The 23,004-nt window shown below is 37.8% G+C and overlaps 1 long non-coding RNA gene across 1 annotated transcript; it reads right to left on the minus strand.

Moving 5' to 3' along the window:
• Nucleotides 1-784: 784 nt before the first annotated feature.
• On the minus strand, nt 785-22,631 carry LOC308646768. Its single transcript, XR_014021483.1, has 3 exons — nt 22,447-22,631; nt 2,865-2,950; nt 785-922 (listed from the first exon to the last, which is right to left on the minus strand). It is a non-coding gene; the product is annotated as an uncharacterized lncRNA (long non-coding RNA).
• Between the last annotated feature and the right edge of the window lie 373 nt (nt 22,632-23,004).

The following is a 23,004-nucleotide window of genomic DNA, read 5'->3' on the forward strand; positions in this document are numbered from 1 at the left end:
GTGTGCATTAATGCTTTTGAAGGTGCTTTTGTTCATATAGAAACTCAACCTTAAATAATTTGCATACCATGGTCAAATCTCCAACATGGAATGCTCAATTCTGGGAGATTGTTCCTTAACCTTCCTATCTTCTGGGTTACTGATACATATTATATTCTGACTCTTTACAAGGAGTGTCTCCATTTTAGCTCTTGGCCAGTAAGTGTATGCAACTGTGATATTCACATTCACACCAGAAATTTTTATCTATTTTTCATCATAAAAAGCAAGAAGATAAACTTCTAAAACATTTCTAAAGAAAAGCAGAGGTAGCTGGGTGTGGTGGTGCACATCTGTAATCCCTGCAGTTTGGGAGGCTGAGATTGGAGGACTAAAAGTTCAAAGCCAGCCTCATCAACTTAGTAAACCCCTAACTCAGAGAGACCCTGTCTCAAAATATAAATGACTGGGGATGTGGTTCAGTGATTAAGCACCCCTGGGTTCAATCCCAGATATTAAAAAAAAGCAGAGGTTAAACAAATTGCAAAAATAAATAATTATATAAAATGTAAATTGGATACTTGTAAAAGAGTTCACATTAACAATAGATTTTTTTTCCAGTAAGAATATTTATTTTCTTTATGCAACTCATATCTCACATACTTATCATTTCAGGTAAACTATAATATTTTATTTAAAATAAATACTTAAATGTACTGAATGATTATTATGACTCTAGCACTTTTATATTTTCATTCATGTGAAACAAACACATAATAATAAATATAATAGACATCAGCATCAGCAAAAGTGTCTCTTAAGAATGAAGCATGTGAAATGAGAACACAGGGTCAGGCTGTTTCCCAGAGTGTCTGGTTGGTTGCTCATTCTGTTCTTGAGTGTAAGCCCCATGTGGCCCTCCATGAAATAATGTCTTCCATTCCTGCTGCAAATATATGCATTTAAAATAATGTTGTCAATTTCATCTGTCTAGAGTCAGGCATTACAATTCCAGCCATCCTTACAATCCTAGGATAAGAATACTTCCCTCACCCATGAGGTCATTAGAAGATTATTAAAACACAATGATCCTGCAGGATATTCTACATGTGTAAATCTATATATCACAGACTGAAAGTGTAGCCCCACCAATGAGAGAAGTCTGTAGAAGGCCAGTGGCTCCTGAGGAAAGTGGGAGAAACTAAAGAATGCCCATGCTCCTGGCTAACAGAGACTTAATCCCCACAACTGAGCCAATGGAGATGCAAAGTATTTTCCCCTGGTGCCACTAAGACAACTTGCTGGGTGGAGCCTTGGGAGCCCTAGGGACAAAGACCCCTACACAATTGTCTAGGGAATTGCTGCTTAGGATGCACCAATAACTAGATCCAATGAAGAGCTGAGGCCAATGAGCATAGGCTAATATGCACCCAATATCTAGCACAGAGAAAAAAAACACAAAGGAGCAGAAACAGACTGCTCTTAGAGAAATTAAAGTACATGACAAACAGATAACAACTTCAATACCAACAATAATAAAACATTAGCAACAATGAAAACATTTAATTAAAATTAATTTTAGCACAGACATCAATTTTTATATAAGTAAGATATAATCAGGGGTCTGTAGCTCAGGGGCAGAGCACTTGCCTAGCATGTATGAGGCACTGGGTTCCATCCTTAGCACCACATGAAAATAAACAACAACAACAAAAACAGAGGTATTCTTTTCATCTACAACTACAAAAATATTTTTTAAAGATATAATCAAGTTTAAACATTTATTTTATTTTATTTTATTTGAAAAATTATTTTAGTCATAGATGGACACAAGATCTTTATTTTATTTCTTTATTTTTATGTGATTTTTGAGGATCGAACCCAGTGCCTCACATATGCTAGGCAAGCACTCTACCACTGAGACACATCCCAGCCCCAGATTCATATATTTTAATGCATGAATAGAAGAAAAGAATGGTCAATTAATAGACCTGGATTGTGGTCCTGGACTATAAAGTAAAAAAGACATCTCATAATCCAGGAAATATATGACTTGGAAATCAAAGGGGACAAGACAAGAACCCAGAGTCCCCAATTTCAGCCCTGTGGAAATTAGTATTAGACTATACAATCCCTAGAGTAGTGCCTTATGGTGTTCCTAGATCCAGATCCAGAAAAAACTCTCATGTGCATAATATAAATTCAAAAAATGGAAAGAACAGGGTAACAGAGAAAGTGAGAGGATAAGAAAATACTTGATAGCAGAACAATCTCCTGCATTAAACAAGAATCAACAAATTGAAAATGCTCCCTGAGTACGAGGCAGCTTGTTAAGAAAGAACAGATCCAGTCAAACCCACTACAGCTACAGAATGCCAAGTATGAAGAGAAAACGCTATGCTCCCAGGCAGAACAATAAAAATAACATGTACTTTACAGAAATTGGAGAGCTGACCCTCACTCAGCTGCAATGATCCAACAGGTTAGTGGCCAGGGACTACTTTGAATAACAGCCTGTTAGTTCTGCTGAAAGCAGAAAGCTGACCAAAATCACAGTGCTTACTGACTGGGTCAGGGATGATATGACAGCTGGCCAGCAGAGGTATCAACCTCTGATTTCCCATTTTGGGTTATTAGAAAAAACAGCCAGCATTGCATTGAGACAGACCTTGAGTTTTTCTGATTTTTTCACTTAGTTACAGCCAAGGCTAAATGATATTGTATTCTAAAAATAATATCTTTCTTGTAGATTCATTTGTCTTTAATCTGAGGGAAATAAAAGATTGAACTAGAATAAAACAAAGCTACATGCTTCCTTAAGTTCAATAGTTAAATGAACTGTAACTTTTTTTTTCTGTCAAAGGCAACAAAACATCTTGGTTCACCTCTCGCTGATGAACTTCTGTCTGATCTCTTGAGATTGTCCGGATGAGAAGGGGACATTGGGCAAATGGTCCTTGCAAAACAGATGCTGTAAGAAGAAAGGGGAAGCTTAAGAACTACCTGCAGTTTTATCTACTCCTCATTTTGAGAGAGCAGAAGACACCCAAACAACCTGGGAAGTTTTAGAACAAATCAGAAACAGGCAGAAGAAGCAGTTTTTTCTTATTTTTTTTAGTGATGATAGATTTTCCATAAATTTGAATTTTATTTATCTTTGTATCTAACAGATTTAAATTTTATTGTTATATTCCTGAAAATATTAATTGTTTTAAGTATTTTTATAGAATACTTTTGAGATGTTACTTAATCAGTGTAACACTAGTTGAAATTATCTCTCCTGATATTTATTTGGGGTAATGCAAAATCAATTTGTTTTAGGAGTTGTCACAGAGAAAAAAAAAATGTCCAGCACCAGTTTTTCTTCAACTGAATTTTACTTTTAAAAAGAGTATATCCTTGAACTTTTTTTTTCTTTTACAAGAAATTGTGACTTAGTTATGCGTGAAGTTATCAGAGAGAACTCCGGAGAACTAGACAGATGAGGGATATATATATTTGCATATGTACACAATACCTTTATTTTACTTATTTATTTTTATGTAGTGCTGAGAATTGAACCCAGTGCCTCATACATAAGAGGCAAACATTTCACCACTGAGTTACAGCCCCTAGCTCCACAGATGAGGGTTCTTGAGATATTTTGGTTCAGCACAGTTAGAAAAATAGGCAAAAACATAATTACTAATATTTAAGTATACCTAATAAAAGAACAATGCAACATTATTTTTTACTTAATAGATTGTCAAATATTATTTTAAATAGAAATATAATACTTTATTTACAATTTGAAAAAATGGGTGGTTATTATAGTTTGCAGTATAAACTTTTCTATATTATTAAAGAATAATTCAATAATATTTTTAAACATAAAAATTTTAATAGTCTAGATTTATAAGTGAGAAATTCTATTTTTATGAGACGATCTTTACAAAATCCACCAATCAAATTGACACTGGATGATAAGTGAAAATTTTGACTACAGTTTTTTAATGGCCCTAAAATTTAAACAATGTAAATGTAAAACAGTAACTCATTATTGAGTTATAAGTTTTATTATCATTGTCTGCAAAAAATAAAGTTGAATTTTATTTTTCCTTTAAATTAATGTGATTGGGTAAAAACATAGTAAACACAATACAACCAAAAATAGAATGGAATGGAAGAGGCTAGGACAGAATGGAAGAGAACATTTGTGTTTTGTTGTTGTTGTTCTTAAAGTGGCTTCATTCTTCCTTAATCATTTATTAAATGAATGTTTTTTGCATGAGCTGCTTAATGTTGTTAGGGCTTTACTTAACTTTTTTATCAAATTATAGTGGCATAGAAATTAAAGGAAATCCTAAAGTAGAGCTCTCAGCTAACAGCCTGGCAATGTGATGTTACTGTAGGAACCTTAGAGTGTGCCCCAGGTTCCTACTCCATCCTCCATTTCAATTATGGAGCATTGTATCATTAAAATACTGCAGAGCGGCTGGGGATGTGGCTCAGCGGTAGCGAGCTCGCCTGGCATGCGTGCGGCCCGGGTTCGATCCTCAGCACCACACACAAACAAAGATGTTGTGTCCGCCGAGAACTAAAAAATAAATATTAAAAATTCTCTCTCTCTCTCTCTCTCTCCTCTCTCACTCTCTCTTTAAAAAAAAATACTGCAGAAAGCATACTTTATTTAGTTCATGAATTTTAAAAATATAAAATGAATAAACTATTGGTTGTCAGGATCAAAATGCAATTATTGGTAAAACAAAAGAATAGTTGCTCCTAATTATATTTAACTTGAGAAAAAAAATGTAATCCTTGATTTTGTGTTCAAAGACTCTATTGCACAAAATCAGTATAAATGAATCCTGATGTAACAGTAAATCAGGATGAAATTTTCTATTGGAATTGTCTTCATGCTCTATATTAATTACTTTTAATCAAAACAAGTATATGTGTGCTTAGAAAAAAAACAAGAGTACACTTGGGATTCAATAATATAACTGTACTGTTGAATCACAGGAGGCTGTTGTCTTTACTATGCATTAATTAAAACTTACTTGTTGTATCAGTGTAAAAATAAGCTTTGAATAGTAGATTTTTACTTGTATAGAGAATCATTCAAAACTCCCCTGTCTCTAGTTTGTTCTCATGCTTTCCTCCAGTTTGGAAACATTCACTCTCATTTCATACCTCCAAAGCTGCGACTCAGCTTTTCTTTTCATATCCTGCTGGTGTTAAAAACTGAATCCTCAGTTGTTCCACACTATTCCAGTAATTCTGAATGCAATGTCAGGCCAGTCCCACCTCTCAGCACTTGATTTGCTAATTCCAGCCTCTCTGTCTTATTCCTGAAAGTTGTTGTCAAAAGTTCTTCCCATGAATGAAAGTTAGGGTGAAGAGACCAGCACACTTTAAAGATTGACATTTCCAACACAACTGATTAAAAAATAAAATGTGCTATGTAGTCAAGGAGACACCTGTGTTAAACTGTTCAGATGTTACATTATTTTCTTCCAGAGACCATGGTATTATTGTGTGGCTTTTGAGGACCCTTCAATGAAGAACATTTATTTGGGGCCCCTCCGATAAAAGTAAGTAGATACCTCTAAAAGCAACCAGTATGAGTAGATAATGATTTAAAGATCAGTCACACTTTTAATTGATATTCAAATCCAAGTAGCATTCATTGAGATACTATTTGTAAAAATATATTCCTTAAACATTTATTGAGCATAATTCATTTGCCAGACACTTGAGACACACCAGTGAGAATAATGGTCAAAGAATATCTGTCCTCATGAAATGTACATTCCAGGGGGGGAGGCAGAACCATGAAAATAAATATCATAGTGATTTCAATTTACATTATTAGTTTGTAAGTGATTGAGGTGTGAAATAAACAAATTTCACATTTTAAGAAGTCATCACATTTGCCATGGTGAGTTCTTGTGAAAGAAGGAGCCACAATCTGCCAAGAGTTTTAACACATTTTGTTTTATGCCTATATTTAACAAGATCTTAACTTTTAAATAAGGAATGCAGACAGAAATCACAGGTTAATGATTTCAAATATCCAGCAGGGTTTGCCTTAAAGGGCAAAATATATACATAACAATTAGTGTGCACCAAGTAAAAATAGTTATTTTTTTTTTTAGATTTGCTACTTTTTATTAACTTTGAAAAATTAAATATACTGGAAAGTCATGCAAAAAAGAAATCAAGTCAACCCTGCAGAGCACATCCTAAATATGTCAACCTAAAACTTATTTCAATTTATTTTGGAGCATTTCCAAAATTTAATTCTAAGTTTAACTTGTAATATCCCCTAGAATCCAAGCAATCAAAAATGTTTTCCAGTGTCCTCCTCTTTGAAATATAGTTTCTTTATCCTTAAAAGAGGTAGCCTTGGGATAAGAAAAAATAGAGCTATCTTATGATATTCTACACACACCTTGATACAGTCTAAGGATTTGCTTACATGAAGGTTAGGGGGAAACACCATGGTGCTACACATAGCCACATAAAGCTGACACTATGTAACGTTAGCTGTGCAGAGATTTTCTCTTAAATCTTTGCCTAATGGAATGTATGATACTCTGTATTAAATTATGGATATTTTCAATTTTGTAAGAGTTGCAAATTCCTATTTCAACAGAAAATAATATAAAGGCACAGTGTTCTTATTCTATGAAGACTTCAACCAGAAATAAAGTTCAAAATGTAAACCAATGCACTGTATTTTTGTGGAAATATGATTAAAATCCAAATCTCCTAACAACCCAGAAAAATTTTTCCAAATGGGTAGAAGAGTAGGGAAATAGCTTCATTATTGAGTATGCATTAAACCAGAATGTAATATCTTACAGGTTATCCAGGAAGGAAATCACAAAGACAGAAAGAAATTTTATCCTTTCATATTCTCAAGCAGATACAACCCAGAAAGCATGAATTTCTCAAGATAACAGTATTAGTCCTGAGTAAGAATACTTGTCAAGGGTACTTCATCTTTAACTTTATGGGTCACTATGGTGACCATTTGTGTTAACAAAGTGGCCTTATCCAAAGAAAAATAAACTTCTACCTATGACAAAAGATAGTAAGTAGCTCTGTAACTTGTAGGAAGGTACTTTCCTACATTAATCTCCTACCCTCTGAGGAACCAGGAGAAAAGTTGCTATCTTCCTTGATGAGTAAGTTTCAAAGAGATGGCCTCAGTTATAAAATGGCATGAGGCTCATTTAGCTTGTCAAATGGTTGAATTACTTTCAAAAGGATGACTTCACAGCACAAGTTTTCTAAATTGAAAGCTCCAAGGAAAGGATGCCCCTATTTTTTCTACTAGTGTGCATCTTTTTTTTTAAAATTAGTTATCATATTTACACTTAAAGTATTCATATTTTTATATTATATACAAGATAGTGTAGTAAAATCATAAGATATAAAATTTAATGCATGCTTATAATAAAGAATATTTTACTAACCACTAGTACTGAGATAAATTAATTGAGAATATCTTGATTCTCACAAAATGCACTAAAATTGGAGAGCTACCTATATGTAGGTCAATAATAGAGTTCCTTTTGCAGAAATTGGAACTTGAAATCAGAATAGACAAAAATAATTGTTTACCTTTCTCTAGTTTCTTTCTCTATGAACATCTTATCAAAATAGTGGCATCACTTTTCAATATAGATAAATCATCTAATTTGGTTGATGGATACACTGAAGTAAATATTTTTATGACTACTATATTAATTAAAAGTTGGGCTGGGGTTGTATCTCATTGGTAGAATTTGTGTCTAGCATGTGTGGAGCACTGGGTTTGATACTCAGCACCACATAAAATAGATAAATAAAGTATTGTGTTCATCTACAACTAAAATATTTTTAAAATATAATTACATTTTAAAAATTGTTTTAGTTGTTGAGGGACATTTATTTTATTTATTCATTTATATATGGTGCTGAAAATTGAACCCAGTACTTAACACATGCTAGGCAAGCACTCTCCTACTGAGCTACAACCCCAAAACTGAAATATAGATGCCAAAACTGAATTATAGATGCCATAGAAAGGGGAGATGAATTACGTTTCCAAATATCTGAGAGCAAGAGATGATCATAATTTACTTTTAGAATTGTTTTGCTGAAATAATAATTTATAAACAGTCAAGGGACAACTTTAAACTGATTGGGATCCAGTTTGATAATGAGTAGTAAATTATTCCCAGTTATCTCATAATGAGTAATGAAGATAATCTTTATAGGTACTGAACTCTGGGTCTTCACATTCAACAGACAATTGAAATAAATTTCACATATAAAAAAACCAAAGGATTTTTTTTTTTTCTTTTGGAGACAGGTCCTACTATGCTGCCCAGGCTGGCCTGGAACTCCTAGCTGCAGGCCACCTCCTGCCTCAGTTTTCCTGATATCTGGTACTGTGGGTATTTGGTATCAGCCTTGGCTCAAAGGAGGTACTTTTTCTTTTAAGTTTTAAGGTGGATGTGTTCTTCCTTTTCCTTGAACCTTTATATGGAATATATCTGATGAAAAGCAATCTAATAAATTACTTTCCTTGGTTCGTCTTTTATTTGCTAAATTAATAGAAGTAGCATTTAGGAAGCAATATTTCATCAACTAGCCAACATGAATTTCAAATGAGCATGAGAGAGTTCAATTATATAGGAACAAATGCATCACTGAAGCAGCAAGACAGTGGACAGGGTCCAGGTTCCCTGATCTAAAACCAGCCTTGAAAACTTGATCCACAAATTATGCTCCCTGCTGCTCAAATCATTAAGCATTGTTTTCCATGTGTGCAGCACTGTTTTACTAATAGTGTCTCCCTGATACATTTGCAACTTAGTAAAAGGAAGAAAATCCATTATCCTTAAAAAAACTATCAGTATTTTTATTATCCATTTAAAGTTTGTCCACAGTAAGCAGGGAGTTGGTCATATTTTTGTAAAAGGTTTGTTAAAATCACTTATCACATTTAAAATTCATATGTGGGATGAATGAAAAATAATAATAACTTCAAAGAATTGTAAGACTTTTCTTCTGGCTAAATACTCCTTCAGGTACAAATGATTAGCCATGGCAGTGCTTGGAAATTAAATTGTTGAAAATTTCCCAGGGCATCCTAAGTTACACACTTCATTACCTTTTAAAAGTAAATTTTGTTTTGTATATTTGATGTCTACAGTGTGATGTAAAGGGATACACATAGGTGGTAAATTAGTCACTATAGCGAAGCCAAATAACATACCTCTATCAAACAGTTATATCTTTTTTTTACAACAACATTGAAATATTTCCTATTCAACAAAAATCCATAATACAATGAATGCAAATTTGGTTTCTATCATCCTTATGCTGTAAATTAGATCTGTAGATGTATTCCTCCTACATATCTACTGATGTGTATCCTTTGAACAATATCTTCCCATTTCCTCCCGACTCCCCCAGTCACTACTGTTTTATTCTCTCTGTACATTTTACTTTTTCAAGAAAAAAAATTCCACATAGAAGTGAGATCATGCATATTTTCCTTTTGCATACGACTTTGTTACTTTGTATATGACTTATTGCACTAACATAATATCCTCCAGGTTTACTCATGATGCAGCCTTCTTTTTGTCTATAGTATTTCACCTATAACAGCTATCTATCTGTCTATCTAACTATTCATACACCCCGCTTTCTTTATCTATTAGTGTGTTGACAAATATTTAGGTTTTTGAAATTATACATGTAAGAGTTCAGTTTGCACCAAATGATTGTATGTGTTATTTAATGATTTTTTTAATTATTTTCATTGTGTGGACAAAAAATGGAAGACATTAATACCACTGTTTTATCTGTTTTGTCAGGCTTTTCTTTCCAATAAACTGATATAATATGTATTTGATATAATATGTATTATAATATGCAAGTATCTATAAAACATGGTGATTCTAACTATCTGTCAATTGAGTCTTCAAGGAAAAAAGATACAATTTGAAAAAAACTCATACTTCTGTTAATGAGAGAATCCCTGATGGGAATTTATGTTCTGTAGTTCACCAATTTTGTTTCACTTAGTTATCAGCATAATCATTTTGAAAGCAGTTAGTACTTTCCTCTAAGGCTTTTATAACATCACACACTTGCATGTAGACTATATGTAGACTATAGTAGTTTCTGGTTCATAATAAATGCTTAAGCACACAGTACATTTTCTATTACTGTGTGAAATTCCGTATCATATACAAGCTTCAAAATTATCTAGGGAAAATGCTCACTGTAGTTAATCATTGAAAGAATATTAAATACTCAAAACTCTAGAGTGTGTAAGTACAAAGAAAGATAAATATTCACACCATACTTTTAAAGATTTTTAATGTATTTAATATTTTGTTAAACTGTATAAAGAAGTATATAAAGCCTCAAATTAAATATAAAATAATTTTCTTATAATAATCTGTATCACATAAGATAAAAACAAATAAAATATAAACTTAGGATATAGAAAAATTAGACAAAAGGAAAGAAGTTAGTGTAAACAATATATACCTTTAGGTATTAGTAAGAGAAACAAATTTAGCCCTTTGTTTTTTATATTCTAGTAAGTCATGCAAAGGACAAATATTAGTGTAAAATGTGATGATTTCCAGGATATTATAGTGACACAGCCACATGTATGTTTATAGCAGCTCAATTCACAATAGCTAAACTATGGAATCTACCTAGATGCTCTTCAACAGATGAATAGATTAAAAAAACGTGATATATACACACAATGAAATATTCCTCAGTTATAAAGAAGAATGAAATTATGGTATTTAACAGTAAATGGATGGAACTGGAGATTATCATGCTAAGTAAAATAAATAAATTCCAAAAAAACAAAGGTGAAATGTTCTCTCTGATATTCGGATGCACACACAGAATAAGAGAAGGAGGGAAGAATAGATGTTCATTGGTTTAGACAAAGGAAAATGAAGGGAAGATAGTGAGGGTGAGTATAGGAATGTGGTGAGCCGCTTCGGCGGACTGTGGTCGCCATTACAAGATGGCGCTGGCCTCGTTGTGGTCTGTGACAAACAACTCCTTATTTGGGAGAGTTGGCGCATGGTTCTTTAACACCCTATGAGAAAGCTCCACGTGGCAGCTTTGCATTGGGCCTTGGGATACTTTATTAAGGCTGGGAGGGGCTTCCGGGGAGAGTAGAAGAAAGTTCGAGGATCCGAATAAACGGCTGAAAGAAGATTCCTGGTGTTGCGTCTTCCTTGCGGGCAAGGGGGTCGAGACAAGTGGTGCCGAAACCCGGGAAAACCAGGACTCTCAGTCGTCAGGGGTGGTGCACCAGATCGTCCCGGTGAGTGGGACCCCATCGTCCCGGAGAGCGGGACCCCATCGTCCCGGAGAGCGGGACCCCATAGTCCCGGTGAGTGGGACCCGCAACCAAAGCGGAATCAGCTCCTCTACAAAGAAAGAGAGAGCCTCATATTTTATTGCAGCTGCACTGTGTACTTTCATTGTTGTTTTCTGTGTGCTTTCATTTTTGTTTTCTGTGTCTGTTTTGTTGTTGTGTCATGGGTGTCACATCTTCAAGTCCACTTCTTCTGGCCCTAGACGGCCTGTTACGCTCCAAGGGCCTGAAAGTGAAACATAGCACTTTACAGAGATTTTTACAGAAGGTGGATATTGCTGCACCGTGGTTTGCATATTCGGGCAGTCTTACTATACCTAGTTGGGATAAATTAGGCAAAGATATCGATTTTGCTTCTGAGCAGGGCATATTAGAGGGTGGGGTGATACCCCTTTGGAAAATAGTCCGTAGTTGTCTCACAGATGACAGATGTCATGACGCACTTACTAAAGGACAGGAAGTTCTAGAACAATTACATGAGGAGAGATCAGAGACGGCAGGAAGTGAGGTATCTCAGGGGGATGGGAGCGTGCGGAGCGTGAAACAGGGGAGGAGACGATTGTCTCCGGCAAAAGGTGAGGTATCTCGGGAGGATGGAAGTGTGCGGAGCGAGAAGCAGGGGAAGAAACGCTTGTATCCAGATCTCAGTGCGCTGCGCACGCCCCCATGTGAAAGTGGGTCAGAGGAAGAGGAGGATGAGGAGGAGGAGCTTGGGAGGCTGTCTCGCCAGCTAGGGAGTTTAGCTGTAGGAGAAGGAAACAAAGATAGACAGGGGCTCAAGAAATGTGATCCTCCGGATCCACCACCGTATGGTGGGGGTGTTTCGGGGAGAGCTTTCCATGCTCAAACATGGAAGGCTGTTAACGCTGAAATGGGTCTTGCTTATCCAGTTTTTCAGGATGAAAATAGGGGAAGATTTCAGGAGCCTTTAGATTTCAAAATTGTAAAGACCCTGGCGGAGTCTGTGCGCACTTATGGGGTGGATGCCGCCTTCACACTAACTCAGGTGGAGAGTCTGTCTAGATACTGTATGACTCCCTCTGATTGGGCTAGCCTTGTTCGGGCTTGTGTTTCTCCAGGTAAATATTTGGACTGGAGAGCATTTGTGCTAGAGGGCGCTATAGAGCAAGCCGCCCAAAACCATGCGGCAGGACATCCTCATTGGGATAAGGACATGCTTTTGGGGCAAGGTAGATTTGCTAATCAACAGACAGGATTCCCTCTTGAGGTATATGATCAAATTAATAACATTTGCATTCGGGCATGGAAGTCACTTCCAAACAGAGGAGAGGTATCTGGTAATTTGACCAAGATTATACAAGGCCCTACAGAACCCTTTTCAGACTTTGTAGCAAGGATGGTGGATGCCGCTGGAAAGATTTTTGGGGATCCTGATAGAGCCATGCCCCTTGTCAAGCAATTGGTCTTTGAGCAATGCACCAAGGAATGTAAAGCAGCAATCGCTCCTTATAAGAACAAAGGCATAGAAGCATGGATGAAGGTGTGTAGAGAGATTGGAGGACCTTTAACTAATGCAGGTCTTGCAGCTGCTGTCCTTCGGATTGCAAAAGGGGGCGGTCCTGCCGCCGGGACATGCTTCCATTGTGGGCAACCCGGTCATGTCAGACGTGAGTGTCCCAAACTAAACAATTTTACTGGACCTCCTCACGGTGGCAATTTTACTGGACCTCCTCACGGTGGCCCTTCCAATGGCCTTCGTCCACCGGGATTGTGTCCAAAATGCAAAAGGGGGAGGCATTGGGCAAGAGAGTGTAGATCAGTGAGGGACATCCATGGACAGCCTATTTCAGCTGGGCCAAAAAACGGCCGACGGGGCCCCCGACCCCAGGGCCTGCAAATATATGGGGCAGTGGAGAATGTCACACCCGAACCCGAGACATGGCCATCTCTATGCCATCCCATGAAACGTGGAGAGCCACTACAGGTGCCGCGGGATTGGACCTCTGTTCCACCTCCAGACTCGTATTAACACCTAAGATGGGAGTCCAATTGGTGGAAACTGAGTTCAAAGGGCCTCTACCACCTGGCACTGTAGGTTTGCTAATTGGACATGCATCCTCTATTTTACAAGGTCTTCATGTTTTCCCCGGAGTCATAAGTCCTGATACTGTTGGGATAGTAAAGGTTATGGTGGAAGCTCCAAGGGGCATTGTGTCCATCTCCCCAGGGGATCGGATTGCTCAATTACTAATTTTGCCTAGTTTACATGATCATTTCCCTGCAGACTTAAGGTCACGGACAGGGAATGAGATTGGTACCACCGGAGGGAATTGTGCTTATTTGTCACTAGATATGAGCAATCGCCCTACTTTGGAATTAAGTATAGAGGGTAAATCTATTGTGGGCTTGCTTGATACAGGGGCAGACCGTAGCATTATTGCACTTAAGGACTGGTCTAAGGGATGGCCAGTGCAGACTTCTGATCAGTCTCTGAGAGGACTTGGATATGCCCAAGCTCCTCAGATCAGCTGCAGGCATCTATTCTGGAAAGACCCGGAAGGACATAATGGTACTTTTCAGCCTTATGTGCTTGATTTACCTATCTCTTTATGGGGCCGTGATCTGATGAAAGACATGGGGTTCACTCTTAGTAATGACTATTCCCCAGTGTCTCAACAGATTATGCAAATTATGGGGTATAGGCCAGGTCTAGGACTAGGAAAACATTTACAGGGACGTAAGCATCCTGTACAAGGTCATCAAAAGCTTGACAGATTTGGTCTGGGTTTTTCCTAGGGGCCGCTGGGGCTCAAATACCCATAACATGGCTCACCGAGGAGCCTGTTTGGGTGCCTCAGTGGCCTCTTCCCTCGGTTAAATTGGCAGCAGCCCATGCTCTAGTTAAAGAGCAACTTGACTTGGGTCATATCCAACCCTCTACTTCTCCATGGAATACTCCCATATTTGTCATTAAGAAAAAATCAGGGAAGTGGCGCCTACTGCATGATCTACGAGCAGTTAATGCTCAAATGCAACTTATGGGGCCCATTCAAAGAGGGCTGCCTCTGCTCTCCTCTGTTCCTCAAGGCTGGCACATTATTGTTATTGACATTAAAGACTGTTTCTTTTCTATTCCTTTGCATCCTAAAGACTCACAGCGTTTTGCCTTCACCCTTCCCTCGTGTAACCACGAGGAGCCAGATCAAAGGTACGAGTGGGTAGTGTTGCCGCAGGGAATGGCTAATAGTCCCACAATGTGTCAGATGTATGTGGGGAAGACACTCGCACCTCTCAGGCACAAGTATTCCTCCATCAAGATCATTCATTATATGGATGATGTATTATTGGCTGCTAAATCAGAGCAGACAGTTCATGAGGCCTATGAAGACCTAGTGAAGTTGTTAGCTCAATTTGGACTGCACATCGCACCTGAAAAGGTTCAAACAGGGGACTCTATTAAATATTTGGGAGCAACAATTGGGTGTGACAAATTACGACCACAAAAAATCACCATACGAACTCAGGATCTCCAAACTCTAAATGATTTTCAGAAACTGCTGGGAGATATTAATTGGATACGAGGATATTTACATATTTCTAATGTTATGCTACAGCCTTTGTACGCTACCCTTAGGGGTGATCCAGATCTTACCTCCCCTCGTAGCCTCACCAAAGAAGCTAGAGCGGCCCTTATGTCAGTAGAAGAAGCTATACAACATGCAACTTTATGCAGGCTCCAGAGTGATAAACCTTTCCAGCTATGTGTGCTTGCCACTATGCGGCAACCTACTGGAGTACTATGGCAAGAGGGACCTTTGCTATGGATACACCCACATGTATCCCCAGGAAAATCCTTAGAATATTATCCTGATGCTGTTGCAGCATTAGCACTTAAAGGGATTCAACAAAGCATTCAATTTTTCGGACAATCACCTTCTTCTCTTATTATACCCTATACTAAAGCTCAACTTAGTGTTTTGTGTGCTACCCTAGATAACTGGGCTATTTTATGTTGCTCGTTTCAAGGGGACATTGATAATCATTACCCTTCTCATCCATTACTCCATTTTGTTAAAGAACATCCTATCATTTTCCCCAAAGTAACTTCATCCAGTCCGATTCCGGGGGCTGTTAACATTTTTACTGATGGTTCCAAGTCTGGAATGGGAGCTTATGTAATTAATGATTCTCCCCCTGTTCAGCATCAATTTGCTCCTGGAAATCCACAGTGGGTAGAACTGCAAATTGTTATTGAGGTTTTTAAGCAGTGTTCTTTTCCCTTTAATCTCATTTCGGATTCCATCTATGTAGTACAAGCACTAAAAATCTTGGAGGTTGTGGGAGCTATTAGTGATGCCCGTAATGTATCTGCTTACTTTAATCAGCTTCAACAGCTTATCTGTAGCCGCACTGCTCCTTTTTATCCACTGCACATCCGGGCTCATACCTCTCTCCCTGGTCCGTTATCGCAGGGTAATGCCTGTGCAGACTTAGCCACTAGAGGTCAGTTGATCTGTTTGGCTTCCTCCTTAGAGGAGGCTAAATTATTTCACCAAAATTTCCATGTTAACGCTTTAACACTGCGCAGGCGTTTTTCCATTTCAAGAGCAGATGCTCGGCAGATAGTATTGCACTGTCCCCATTGTGTCACGTTTCTTCATCCCCCTACTTATGGAGTGAACCCACGGGGATTGAAACCATTGGTTGTCTGGCAAATGGATGTGACACACATACCTGACTTTGGTAACCTCAAGTATGTCCATGTTTCTGTTGACACGTTCTCCGGAATTATTCATGCTTCTGCTTTATCAGGAGAAAAGGCACGTAATGTCATTACTCATTGCCTGGAGGCCTGGGCGGCGTGGGGTGCGCCCACGTCCCTTAAGACTGATAATGGACCTGCTTATACTGGCAGACAATTTACGTCCTTTTGTTCTACTATGGGAGTACAACTTACTCATGGTTTGCCTTACAATCCTCAAGGGCAAGGCATTGTTGAACGTGCTCATCGCACCTTAAAGGAAACTTTACAAAAACAAAAAGGGGGAATAGGAGCTGAACATACTCCTAAAGAACGCCTGTCCTTAGCTCTCTTTACCATTAATTTTTTGAATTTGGATATTCATGGTCGCTCTGCGGCCGATAGACATGTGTCCCCTCAGCCCTCTGTGATTGGCTATGTTAAGTGGAAAGATGTTCTTACGGGCCAATGGAACGGCCCTGACCCCGTGCTGACATGGGCACGAGGATCTGTATGTTTTTTTCCTCAGGATCACACGGAACCATTGTGGGTCCCTGAACGCCTGACAAGAAGAGTCTTGGCGCCAGCTACTCAGCAACAAGAATTACCACGGCATTCCCGCGATGAGGATCTTCATTCTGCTGAGTGCTCTGGCTCTGGTGCTGATGCCGATGACGCAGACGACACCAATGCAGTGGTGGGCAGTGGCACGGGCTTGGCCAATGCCGATGCCGGTTCATGGTAATTCTAGTGTCCTTCCCACTCTTTTTTCTACCTCATGTGAGATGTCTGCTCCCTGTGCCTCTCCTAGAGGGGACGTGGAAAGCATTTTCAATCAGTCTCAAGTTAATCTCACAGGAGTTTTTTGTTTTAGCCTTGGGAACGCTCATTGTATCAGTCTTAAGACCAAGAATTTGACTAACTGGGAGGATCCATTGCGGTCCAGTCAGGTCTCAGGGAGCATTCTCAGTGCTGTATTGAGCCAAGTAGTCTCGGGGGAACAATCTGGCTCAGGAACCCCTGCAAGTAGCTCTGCTTTAAACATAACTACCTTGGCTATTATCTCTGAGGTACTAATCCCAGTGCCTCCTTCTTCTAATAATCTTTATAATGCCACTCATTTTAAGGCCTCTCCTTACTGTACCCCTAATCTCGGTTTCCCCCCAACATTCACGCCTTGTCAGGATCATTCTTGGGAGAAACGTCAAGTTGCTAAAGGTTTCTCCTTTTCCCCCTCTCTTAAGAGGCATGTTTACAACTTTAACAACAGTGCCAACTCCTCTACAGGAGCGGGTTGGTCCTGGTTTCAATGGCTGATTTCCAACAACAAGGGGGCTTCGGCTGATATTTCTGCATTGGCTCGATTGCTGGGGGCCAAAAGTTGGCTGGCTAATGTTTCTGGCACTGTTTACGAGAGTGAGCGAGGTAATAGACTCACATCTGTTTCGTTCAACTCTCTGTTAGATAATGCCACATTGCCCCCTGCAGCGGTTTGTGTTCAATCCCCGTTCTTACTCCTTTTGGCTAATGACACCTCGTCAGAGATGCTGGATTGTTCTAATGTTACCTGTCTCTTAGCTGAATGTTGGGATGGTTCCTCGACTGTGGCAGTGGTTATGAAAATTCCAACTTTTGTCCCAATCCCAGTCACTGCGGACCCTGACAAATTCCCCATTGTTGAGCTACTTAGAGTCCGCAGGGATTTTGGAATCACGGCTGCTATAGTGACAGCCGTGGCGGTATCTGCTGCTGCAGCGGTCGCGGCCGGAGTGGCCATGGCCAATCAAGTGCAGACTGCTGCCACTGTTAATCAAGTTGTTCAACAAACTTCCACCATACTTGAATCCCAAAATGCAATTAATCAACATATTTTGTCAGGGATTTTAGCTGCCAACCAAAGAATAGATTTACTCCAAGCTCAGGTAGAAGAATTGGCCGACCTAGTGCTTTTGGGCTGTGTTGACCAACGTGCACATTTATGTATAACCTCTGTCAGATTTAATGATTCCAGGAATGCTTCCCGTATCATTGGCGAATACTTGGCCGGAAATTGGTCCATGGCAGCGGAAGACCTGATCCAGTCTCAACTAACCCAGATAGCTGTCTTGAATAGTACCCATGTCGATCCCATAACTTTGGGTCAATTCACCGATTGGATATCTTCTGCCTTTTCCTTTTTTAAAGAGTGGGTGGGGGTAGGCATTTTTGGTGCAATGTTTTGTTTCGGTATGGTTCTCTGCTTGTGGTTTCTCTGTCGCCTCAAGGCCCGCAATGCTCATGATAAGGCTATGATCATACAAGCTCTTGCAGCTTTAGAAAATGGCAACTCACCTCAAGTTTGGCTTGCGCAAATTAAACAGTAAATCTTTGACATGGTCGTTGCACCCCAAGTTTTACGGACATTGCACTGGGAACGACATGTCTCTTCTTGCTATTCTCTTAGTGTTGGAAAGCCCTTGCACTCTGCCGGCTTTACTGCCATTGCACACAGATGGGTTTCCACACTAGTGCTTTTCTATCGCTTTAGGACCCGTGCCTTTCTTTTAGGGTGTTACCAACTTGTTTGTCGTTGTATTTCTAAACAGCCACAGTTCAGCCTCGGCTATCCCCCTTCGTCCACCATCGTCACGATACAGGATGCGAGGCAAGGCACTGCACTTGAGTGATCCTTGGAGTGGACCTCAAGGAGAGCATGTCCTATTGCATGCGGGTTAGACGCGTCCACGCCCCGTCCCACGGAAAAAGCGTCGGCTGATATGGCCTCGGATCTGGGGAAGGCGCCTCCTTGGGGCTGAGCCATACTATGCAGCCCTTTCTGCACAGTGGGATAGGACCTCTACTCTCGCCTGTATTGTTTTTAGAAAACAAAAGGGGGAACTGTGGTGAGCCGCTTCGGCGGACTGTGGTCGCCATTACAAGATGGCGCTGGCCTCGTTGTGGTCTGTGACAAACAACTCCTTATTTGGGAGAGTTGGCGCATGGTTCTTTAACACCCTATGAGAAAGCTCCACGTGGCAGCTTTGCATTGGGCCTTGGGATACTTTATTAAGGCTGGGAGGGGCTTCCGGGGAGAGTAGAAGAAAGTTCGAGGATCCGAATAAACGGCTGAAAGAAGATTCCTGGTGTTGCGTCTTCCTTGCGGGCAAGGGGGTCGCGACATAGGAAAGACAGTAGAATGAATCAGACATAAGTCTTCCATTTCCCTATATGAATACACGACCAGTGTAACTCCATATCAGGTACAACCACAAGAATGGGAAGTTATACTTCATGTATGTAAAATATGTCAAAATGTATTCTACTGTCATGTATACAAATAAAAAAATATTTTTAAAAAAAGCCATATCATAGAGTGTACAAAAATGTGGTGATTTCATTAAAATAGTAATAAGGAAAGCCAACAATTTTTTTTGCTCTTACTGAGATGTAAAAGAAATTGAAATGTATTTCTTTAAAAATAAATAAAAACTTTAAAAATCAAATAATTTTTACTTAGTGCTTCTATTATCAACAAAGTAGTTATTTCTTGTTAAAATGTATTCCTTTGGAGTTAGTACATATACTAAAGCAAAGAGCAAAGAAACAGCAGTTTTCTGATGACATATAATAATGTCAACTTACATTACATTTCTTTTACTCAAGTTAGAACTGAGTAGGTAATATGGATGTTTGTGTGTGTGTATGTGTGTGTGTGTGTGTGTGTGTGTGTGTATAAACAAATTATACAATTTATTGGGATTTAGCACTTTCAGGTTCATTTATTTGATTTTCTGATGAGATTTCTTCACCTGATGTATGAGCATAAAATATGTATATCATAAGGATCAGTATAACAAAAGATTAACTCTTCAATCCTCGATCTTTTTATTATATTGATCCTTCTTATATCATGTTCTATTTTTAATTCCACAATATTAACAATCATCAATTATGCCTTTTTTGTGTGTGTATGTGGTGTTGGGATTGAATTCAGGATGTCATACATGCTAGGCAGGTATTTGAACACTGAGCTGTATCCCCAACTAATGCATATTGAAGGAAAAACAAAATGTTGGAGAAGATTATTGCAATTACTAGGAACTTGATACTCCATAAACTTCGGCAGTTCTGTTAGGTGGTTCATGTTCAAAGTTTTTATTAAAGATCATTAAAAACCTGTTAGCATTTTATTATCTAAAATGGTCTAGTTATTGGAGATATACAGAAAGAACTTGAAGTTCATGCTCTTTTGTATCAAGTACATTTTATAATTTCTTTTATATCTTATTCTGTGAATTACCATGTGAGGTATTGCACATTTGATTTTGAATTAATTTTATGTAGGCTAAAGCTTCTGCCAACTTGCAGAGTTTTATTTGACTTTAGAACACTATTTTAAAGACAGTATTAAGGGATTTTATCAAGAACCTAGTGTAGGGATAGCTATAGTGCACACACACACATACATTTATGTAAGGACTTGTATTTTCTTAAAATGTTCTGGTGGATGCATTTTGCAAATATCCTGTGATTTTTCAAATGTTGCTTAATCTGAATGGAATGGAAACATAAATGTCTGCATAAGTAAGAAAGAAATTTGGGACTCTCTGAAAGTCTTTAAAAATAAAAGATGTAGTCTTCTGCTGAAATGTTTTAAAGGGACTTATTTCAATTTATTTTTAGATTTCTCACTCAAGAATTCCATTTAGAAGGACTCTCATTCAAATGCAGAAAGGAATGGAGCCTAAAGGGAAGATGTAAGTGACTCCCTGACATAGACAGACTGAGGAACAGGTAGGCGATTCCCGCATAATGAAACTTCGTGAATAAAAAGGACAAGTGGAAAAAATATTGAACTATATAAATGTAAAATGTCTATCCAGATTATATATGTCTACCTACACTGAAATAATAGGAGAAGTTGATGGTAAAGAGAATATTATAAAATGCATTCCAAGGAGAATTAACAGAAATTAAAGACAGCAGTTGATGGATTTATGCACATATGCACACAGATAAACTACACACAGACAAATTTCAAAGGTTAAATTTTATCTAAGAGTTCCTACATTCTTGGACTCTGCTAAGATAATGAAACAATTTCCTATTTTCACCTTTCAATCCTGCAATTTCATTTTATTCACTACTAAAAATGGAAACGGTTAACTTCAGATTGAATAGTGTCTCAAATTATCTTTCACTTTGCCACAATAGCTGCAGTCTTTTAATCTTCAATATATATATTTTTCCATCCTATTTTCCTGTCTGTGCAGGAAAAATGTTCACGGCACAATATATTTCAGTCCTGTTCATTATTCCTTGACAATGTATACTATCTACTACAAAATAGCATCATTTATTGCATTCATAAGAGCATTTTATGAAGCTAAAGTATTTAATGATAAAATCAGGCACTTTGAGGGTTTCATTGATCATATGACACAGACTGATTTTCATGAACAATTCACATTTCTTCCACTGACAAACTCACAATGTCCCAGACTGTTATTTGAATACCTAAGAAGTTCTTGTTCCAGTTCTTAGAATAAATAAAAGATAATTTTCAAAGAACTCAGAGGTATCTTAAGATACTTTTGTTACTTTTATCACAAAGACTTCTCAAAGAAGTTTCATGAAAATAACAGTGAAATGTGACTATCTTGTAATATGTGGAATATAAATGGACATCATAAGTTTTGAAAGATATGGTGTTTTAAATCTAGGGGATTAAGGATTTGAAAAAAGAGATTAAATGATTCTGGCCTTAGGCAACTCATTAATTTTATAAAGATGTGGTCTTATATGTCTTTCAAGAACATATTTGGAATTTCCTATATGAAAGTATTCCTTTATATTTTCAATAATATATCATTTGAGGAAAAATAACCCTATATCCTCAAAATCACTAATATGTCCCCAAATGAATAAAACCAAAAAAAAATTGAAGGGACACATGGCATTTATTAAACCATATGTCATTTGTTTTGCTAATTCAGAGAGAAAAGAGGAAATAGTGCATCTGAAAAATAATTTTATATCAGTATATTGTTTTCCACCTCAGTATTTACAATATTTTTCCAACATTAGCATTAATACTTACATATGTGCCATTAACACAGATACCTTCTCAGTATTTAAGTAGCATAATTCTTTATGTTTTATGAAATAATCTAGAAATTATATATTGAAAGGCCTACACATAAATTTTAATTAATTAAAATAACAAGTTAATACTCTTTGAGTATGAGCAAAAGTGATAAAATGACAGGAAATAATTTTTCATATTCAGTTTTGAAGAATTAGTCTTAATCAGCAATTCTCTTTTAAATTTTCTATTTATCTGTGCAAATTGAGAGTCATCAGAAAATATATGAATAGTAGTACTTACCTCTTATAGTAGCTTATTTAATACAATGTAAGTTTAGTGGCCTGTTCTGTTCTTACAATCAGCTTCTCTGCTTTCTCCCTCATTTGAAACTACTTTGATTTCATACAGGGATTCTTAAATTTCCCTGCGTCTTGCTTCCACTCTGGTACTTTAGAACACTATTTCTTATCTAGAGAATTGCTATATTAAATAGGAAATTGCATCACATTCCACCCTACTAAAATCTAATCAGTGACTTCCATTTCCTTATCATGATCTTCAGAGAAGTATAATGTTCTGGCCTATTATTAGTACTTTAATTTTACTTAGAAGCACTCCCCTCCACTCTATATTTAGATCACATTTGTCATTTTGATCTTTGTCCGTATCAAGCAGAATAACCCTTAGGGCATTTGCATATGCTGCCCCAGCTCCTGGGATGCCCTCTGGATGTTCACATGACTTAATAGATTCTTACAGCTCTTAGGTTATAGCTCACTGAATCCCTCTGAGAGCCAATTTTGATATGTTCTAGCCTTTATAAAACAGCAATCCCTTCCATCTCACTTAACTCTATTC

Source organism: Spermophilus citellus (genome assembly GCF_964194105.1).
Source record: "Spermophilus citellus genome assembly, chromosome: 1".
Taxonomy (NCBI): Eukaryota; Metazoa; Chordata; class Mammalia; order Rodentia; family Sciuridae; genus Spermophilus; species Spermophilus citellus.